The sequence below is a fragment of the Papaver somniferum genome, chromosome 8, assembly GCF_003573695.1.
Source record: "Papaver somniferum cultivar HN1 chromosome 8, ASM357369v1, whole genome shotgun sequence".
NCBI classification, from domain to species: Eukaryota; Viridiplantae; Streptophyta; class Magnoliopsida; order Ranunculales; family Papaveraceae; genus Papaver; species Papaver somniferum.
The window spans coordinates 92,073,719-92,082,040 of NC_039365.1; positions in this window are offsets into that span (position 1 = coordinate 92,073,719).

The window sequence follows — 8,322 nt, forward strand, 5'->3', positions numbered from 1 at the left end:
TGTTGGAGATCCATGTAGGGTATTTGACTTCCTTTATGAAGCCTACTTCTAATAGTTTCCGAAGTTCTTTTTGTACTGCCTTATGATACTCTGGTGCAACTTTTCTTATTTTCTGCCTGAAAGGTGGCGTGTTCGGTTTGATGCGCAGCTCGTGTTGGATTATTTTCGGATCAATCCCCGGCATGTCTCCTAACTTCCAGGCGAATACATCCGCGTATTCTTTAAGTAATTTGGTTAAGGAATCTTCTCTTTTTTCGTCCATTATGGTCCCTACTTTGATCATCTTCGGGTTTTCTTCCGTTCCTATGTTGATTTCTTTTACGGGCTCCACTGGTGTGAACACCGGCTTCGGGTCCCCGAGGACTGGGACGTTCTTTAATTGCTATTTGGTATGTTTCTGTCCATCGTTGGCTGCTGAAGTACTTGCCTCTGTGTTAAGGACATTATCATCTTTTGTCAAGCCCTTCCTTGTGGTTTCCTTGAGAAACAGGTATATGGCCTTTTCTTTCGCAGCTTCTTTATTTTTGATCCTTTGGGTTTTTCGCTGCTCTTCCTGTTCGTTGTTGATACGATCCTGAGTGGTCTGGCACTCTTTTGCAGAGACCCGATCTCCCTTGATTTCCATCACTCCCTCGGGTGTAGGGAACCTGAGATATTGCTAGTAAGTTGCATCTACTCCCTTGAGTTTATGTACCCACTTTCTTCCAATAATAGCGTTATAGGGGGATGGGGCGTCAACCACGCTGAATCGTGTTTCTACTTTCATGGGCTCGGCGTTCACCTGCAACACGATGTCTCCCAATGGCTTTGTGGGCGCTCCATTGAACCCGTAGATGGTGTAATAAGAGGTCATTAGTTGTTCATCATGGAGCTTCATCCTTTTGAAGGCGTCGTAGAATAGAACGTTCACTGAGCTTCCCCCGTCGATGAGGATCTTTTTGAGGTTACATCCGGTCACTGGTAGTGTGAGGACCAAGGGATCGTTATGGTCTTCCATATCTTCTTCGATATCTTCAGTATCGAAGACGATAGGTGCGTCCATCCACTCTTCGTGCTCGTCCACCTCTATGCCATCAATCTTATATAATTCGCAGTGGTCTTCGAATTGCTTCCGTAGCCTCTTTACTATCTGCGCTGTAAGTGAGGGCCCTGCGGCTTCGGAACACGAGATGGTGTTGATTGTGCGGTTTCCCTCTGGAAGTTAGACTTGCTTGGTTCGTTTGGATCTGTCCTCGGTGACCTCCTTTCGTATGTATTGCTTGAGTTCGCCAGCATCAATCAATTTTTGGATCATTATTTTGAGGTTTTTGCATTTCTCGGTCTGGTGTCCATTGAAGCAATGATACTCACAATAATCTTTATACTTTTCGGTTCTTGGGGGTTGTTTTCCCTTAGACCACGGACACTCCAAATTTTCCCTTCCTTTGATCTCTCGCAAGATCCGAGCGTATCTAGCATTGAGCTTCGTGTAAACATGATCTTCGAATTTTCGATCGTCTTTTCGTCGTTCATCTCTTCGTTCCTTCCTATCTTCGTGAGGCCGTTCCACTGAGCTATTTCTTTTGGCCCTGCTGGTTTTTTCTTCGGAATTGGTACGGTGAGACCTCTGTGTTTGTGCCCTCGGGTTCTCACGCTGGATTTCTTCAAGACGAGCGTACTTCTCAATAATTATTCGAATATCTCCTTCTGTCTTAGGTACGCTTCCGTGGATCTCAACAAATAGTGGACTCATTCGGTCTAATCCCCACTTGTAGCAGTTGATACTTACTACGGGATCCACACTTCCTATGGCTTGGCAGATCTTGTGCCATCTGTTGGTGTATTCCCTCGTGTTCTCCTTGTAACCAATTGCCAGAGAAAAAAGTTTATCCATTCCGGTGTTGACAGCTTTGTTGTACATGTAGGTCCTCAAGAATTTCTCTGCGAGTTGATCGTAGGAGTTGATGGAATCAGGTGGCAGGTTGTCAAACCAAGACAAAGCCGATCCCTTCAGACTTGATGGGAAATATCTACAGAGGACGGCGTCGTTTTGACTCCATCGGGCTAAGATACGATTATAATACCGGATATGTGCCGCGGGATCACTGGATCCGTCATAGCATTCAAAAGTTGGGACAGGGCACTTTAACGGAATGAGGGTATTTTCCAGGCGATGAGTTAGGGGCGTGGAGTTAGCTTCTTTCATCACTTTTTCAAGCCTTCCTCCGCCTTGTCTGGCTTTTAACTGCCTGATCTCAGCCATCATCTCATCACACAGCTCCTCCATTGCGCGGTAATATCCCGCGTTCTCATGCTCAGTTGAGCGTTTCTTTCTTCGAACTTCGCTGTCATAATAGTCTAAGTCTTCGGCGGCATATTCCGGATCGGATGCACTGCTTCCCCTGGCGGCGTTTGCTAGGATGATTCTTCGGTCTCGATTAGGCTCTGGTGCTTTAGAATTTGCTTCGTCCAGTTGTTGGCTAGTCTTCTTGCTTTGGGCAATCCTATCTTTCAAGTCTTGGTTCTCCCTGGCCAGAAGAGCTACGGCGTCTGCGTAGACCTGCTGGCTCTTTTTCAATTCTTCGAGCTCTACCATCAGTCGGTGGGACTGGTTTGATCCCTGATTGGGAGTTCTGGTTTGTACCCCTACGACCATAGTTCCCCCTTCGTCTACTGTGTGTATTAAGGGTGGCCGAGGATCAGCTTCAATTGTTGGTATCTCCAATTTTGGTCCCCTCGGTTGAGCTTCCACCCGCGGTACTAAAACCACTGGTATGGTTTGATTCTGACCGTTGGTTGACGGCATTCCGAAGATTGGTGGATGTGCGGGCTGATGTGTCATAGATTCTGCCACCCCTTCTTTTTGTTGATGGATTTGGTTTGGAACCAAAGTCTTGTTAGCTTATGTAGCCTGGAGGGCCGCAACAGTCTTCGTGGCTGCTTCTTTGAGAGCCGCGGCTGCAATGGAGTTAGTGTTCATAGGTGAGGTGATTTCTGCAGCATCCTGCCTATGAGTAGCTGTTTTAGCTTTGTCACCTTTCTGCTTGCTTCGGGTCATGACCGGGGTAATCCTCGGTGTCTCCTTTAATGAGGCTTTGGTTTTTCCTGCCTCTAGTATCTTTTCCATTTTTAATCTTTTTCTGCATAGGGGAATAACTAAAGAGAACCAAAGATATCCACGAGGATCGGGTTAGTGCCATTCGTATCCGCAAAATTATTGGAATAGAAGGAAATGAGCTTCCCAAGGGCCTTAATAAAAGAGAAATGTAAAGACTTCATCGGTCTAGTTTTTGCAATACAAATCCTCTAATAAACAATCATGGATCTTGTTTTCAGACTACTTTTGAAAAAGAAAACTCTTGAAAAGGCAGATCCGTCGCGTGAACTCATGAATCTGAATTATTAAGTCTTAGTTTTAAAAGGAAAACGTCTTACGTGCAAATATGTGATAGATAGTCGTGGGTTTGTCTGCTTTGAAATGGTGTTTGTGAAAATGAAGACCATGAACCCAGAATAAAAAAGGTTTTGAAAGCACGTTGAACCCAGAATATGGCACAACCATAATGCGCGTTTAAGGTGAAATCACAGGATAAGATAAATCTTTTACCGGGACAAAGTCCCTGTTTCTAGCGCCAGATTGTGAACACATAAATCACGAAGCCATCAACGTGTTCACAAACAATATTCGCATACATCCTAATTCTAGAATTGTACGTCGTATGCGTAACGGTGATGATTATATCGATTCATCGACTCGAAGCCTTCGGGCTTGTCATTGTCTAGTCGAATATTATCATAAATAATGTTCGTATAAAGGAATAAACCAAGAATCAAGTATAAATGTAAAGCATATGAAGTTTAACGCTGAATGTAAGGTGCTGAAATGTAAATAAGACAGATTCACGTGGTTCGGCACTAAGGCCTACATCCACGGGGTTGGTGTTTCACTATGTATTGAATGGTTACAAAGATAGTCGAATGACTTTAGAGTATACATAGGTCTGCGTAAGTAGGGGAATTACGTACTCTTCCTATTTCTCTCTCCTATATTCTCTTATAATTGCTCTCAATTGGTCGACCCCTTCTCTCTTAGTGGAGAGGGGTATTTATAGGGTTGGAACGTGGGTCCCATTTCTGAGGCGCCGTTGTAATCTTATCTTCTTGTGCTTTGTGCCTATTACGCAGAGGTCTTCAGCATATGCCGCGGCCTGAGCTTGAATACGAAGGATTATCCTCGCCTCTTCCACGCGCTGATTGACACGTTTATATCTCTTTGGTATTTAATGCGGGTAGATGGATGTCTGCTCGTGTCAGACAAGTGTCTCTTTGTCTGGTCACATCTGTGTCAGCCAAACTTCCTCTCGGCCGTTGATCTGGGATCTTCCTCGGGATTGGGTGTGATAACACCCAAGGGGTATTATCTGGTGCTCCTCTGAGCCATCATACCTCTGTGATCCTTTGTCCCTGACCGTCAGATCTGCTGACCGGTGGCATCTTCTGATGAGATGCTTGCTATCATGTTTTGATATCTTGTTTTGCATGCCTTCCACGTGTCTCTTTCTGTACACGTGGTGGATGATGAAAGGTGTACATACACTATCTAAGAGAACAACCTAACGTGTAAAAGCAGTAATCAAGTTTAATTCTCTAGATGCATTAAGTTTTACGAAATCAGGCCAATCAAAACAATTGAACGTGTAAAAGCACTAATCCGATTTAACAAAGGTTATGACTCACTTGTGACTACTAGGATGTATGAGTACAAGCAATAATCACAATTATGCTACTTGCAATCAGGAATCTATCACTTTTGTGTATAATAAATCCTAATCTAGCAATAGAGATGAAAACACACTCAATTGATTCTAGACTCAACCAAACAGGTATTCAAATCATGTAACAATATCATCAGTGAATCATAAACGATAAGTATGGAGACAAAACTAATTTATTGAACACAACCCATGTTTGGAAATCCAACTTATTCCTTAACCAAAATAAAATTAACTCATGTTCATGGCATAGGAGTTCATAACAAGAAGGAAGAGAGAACTTATCATGTTTCTAAACCCTAAAACAAAAACTAGAAGAAGCCATAGAAGATAATAGAATCAAACTCTTTTATATCCTGCCTTCACCTTCCATCTCTAAATTTAGGTCGCATCAAAAAGGCAGTTGCTGAACCAGCTCATGTGTGAAGCCCGGGTCCAAGTCCATCTGAGTTGGTCTGAACTGGATTTAAGTCAAGACCGAGTCAGCTATCTGACTCGGCTGAGTTGGTTCTGCCCAAGGCCATATTTGCACCATATCTCTATTCTCTGCCAGGTTATCCACTGCATTCATCCCATTGTTCCAGCTGCAATTGCATATCACCAGACACCATCTCAACAACACATTCTCAATCCATGCAACACTGCATCTCTTTACACTACAGCAACACTTGTTCCTGCAACATGCATATCCTAACATTCATCTAGCCATTGCATACACATTCAGTCTAACTGCAATTTCCTCAACATTAACTCAGACCACCGTTCTCTTCAATCACAACCTGTATCCCGCTGTTCATGGTCTCACTCTGCAGTACCAATTCCTCAGACCACCACCACGAGCATCCATTCTTCTTAGCTCGACCACTGCGGTTCAACAAAGCTCTGTGTGTTTCTCAGCATCAGAACATCACCTTCTTCTATCTTGAACAGTACACATACGCATCATACCAATTTCAGTTACCAAAACCACCATCTACGTCACCTGTGCCTCAGCCACCCTACAACCTCTCATCCATCTTAAGCTTCCAGTTCATACTAGTCACATCATCACCATTTTCACTGCATTCTCGCACCGTTTCTGCAGTTTCGAAACTATCTCAGGCCATACTTTCAGTTGCTCGAGTTCTTCCCTGCAATGCAATCTTCTCAACTCATCCCATAACCCACAGGTTCAATAGCACTAGCACTCGATCAGTCTTCTGAAATCAGCTACAAGACTACCTGCAGTTCCCAGCTCAGTCTCAGCTGCTTTCCTTCGCGCATCATTCCGACACCAACACACCACAAAAGACTCAATCCATCCTAAGCCGTCTTCCCTGTAAACCTAATACATTCATCTAATCCATGTAACCTTCACGATAACAACACTGCACAGCTGCAACGCTGATTCAGTCACAAGACCAGCAGCACAATCACTCAACATCCTGCCATCATTCTACAATCACCACAACTCCAATTTCCCTTCTGCCACAGTTACAACCACCACATTTTACTTCAGCTGCAACTTGGACTCATATTCAGTACCCGAAGCACCACCTGCAACTGCAGTTTCCAAATCACCAACCATCTCAATAACAATCTTCTCTTCTTTCCACAATTCTTCTTCTCTCTGTAACCTGTATCCCTGCAACGCCAATTCATTCATTTTAAGCCTTCAGTTCTAGCTCATAGTCAGTCATCTTTCAATCTCAGTTCCACCATCTTTTCTGCTCAAATACCAGCAAACCCATATCAGTTCTACCAACATCAGATTCAGAAACCCTTTTGCTTCTTTAACTCACACCTGAATCTCTCTTCTCAATTCAATGACAGCAGCAGGTTCATCATCTCGAATCCATTCACACCAATCGCAACTTTCTTGTTCTTCGATTGCAAACCCACATTGAACATCACGGCAGCAGAACCTTCAAATCTCTACCGATTATCCTTCCAATTTAATTCTTCGAACTCAACTGCAAAACCCATCTTCTAATTTTACAAACCCTCAAACCTCCCTGAATTTGTTCTTCAACGTCCACCAAATCATATCTCAGTTCGAGCAACACTAATCGAACCCAGGTTATCTTCCAGTCTTTTCAAATCATCAATTCCTTTAGCATCTCGATTCCATCTCCCTTCTCTGTGTTCTTCGACCTCAAACAGAAATGTCGCAGACAACCGCCTCTCTCGATTTCAGGTAATGGTGATTCAGGTGATAGTGATAAGAGAAAATAAATCTCTCTGAAATCCAGGGCTAGGTAATAACAAATAGTGTTATACGCTCCCAGTCAAATGGATAGGGGACACCTTGACTTATTTGGCCTGTCAGTTCCAGATAACTGACAGCCTAATTCTTTGTTCAGCTCAACTGTCAGTTATGGGAAACTGACATTTCATTCTTCACCTTTCTCCTGCATAACCTTAGCCGAATCCAAATATAACTTGCACGGGAATCTACCTTTTTGTCTTTTTCGCTCCAAATGAACGATTTCTCCTTCTTTTGCTCTGAATAACTCCTTTGCACCTAATAAACTCAAAAGTAAACATAAGATACATAATTACAATAAAACTCGCAAAGAAAGCATAAACAATAGATGTAAATATAGGTGTTTACAACAGCTATCAAATTTCTCCACACTTAGACTTTGCTAGTCCTCGAGCAAATCAAACAAAAAAATTCTAAAACATACATACAACTCTGTGTCGTCGAGGCTACGGTCACACTTAACACGTATAACAAGCCTTTAAACTCCTAGGTGTCCCTAGTGGACGAGTTTTAGTCTCGTGAATGTTTACAAGAGGTATACCTATAAAACCTACTTTTCTAACTTACAAGTTCTCCGAAATGATAGCATCCAACGCGCTAAGAAGACATAGAAATTCTGCACATTAGTCATAAGAAGTTAGACACATATATGAACGCAATCTCATCCTTACAAGTTGAGAGAGAAATAACCATCCCTTCTCGAAAGAAATTCGGTTTCGGAGTGATCAAAAGTCTCGACTCTGCCTCACAAGAAAGGGTTTTATGAAGTTGCTCTCAATAATAAACAGCTTTTTGTGGGTCACACATGTGTCCAGGTAGGAATGAAGAAAGATTCCTGTGACACCTTAAATGGTAGGAAGGCAACAACCCTCCGAATTGTTTTGAAAACCCACATCTTTTATCATTTTTGAAAACCTTTTTTTTCCTGACGATCTCTAAGAAAGGAAATCAACCACTTGACGAAGGTGAGAATATGCTCACTTACCTCGTTATCCGTTCGGTGTGCAGTTAGCACCACTCTCACAACATCCATAGAAACGTCTTCAGTTTTGAATCGGTGTCTTCATCTTCGTCTTCGGTCTTCAACTCTTGATGAAATATTGAACTTCGTAGAATCTTGACAGTGTGATTCTTTCCTCTAATTCCTTGTTGCTTGAAACTTCATTATGGATAATTCTTCTTCCGTTGGCTTTATTGAATGAATACAAAATGAAAAACGAACTAAACAAACCAAAAATATGATGCAATGAATATATTTTTTTCTGTGTTTTTTCTTTTTCTTTTTCTTTTTTCTTTTTTTTTTCTGTTTTTTTTCTTTTCTTTTCT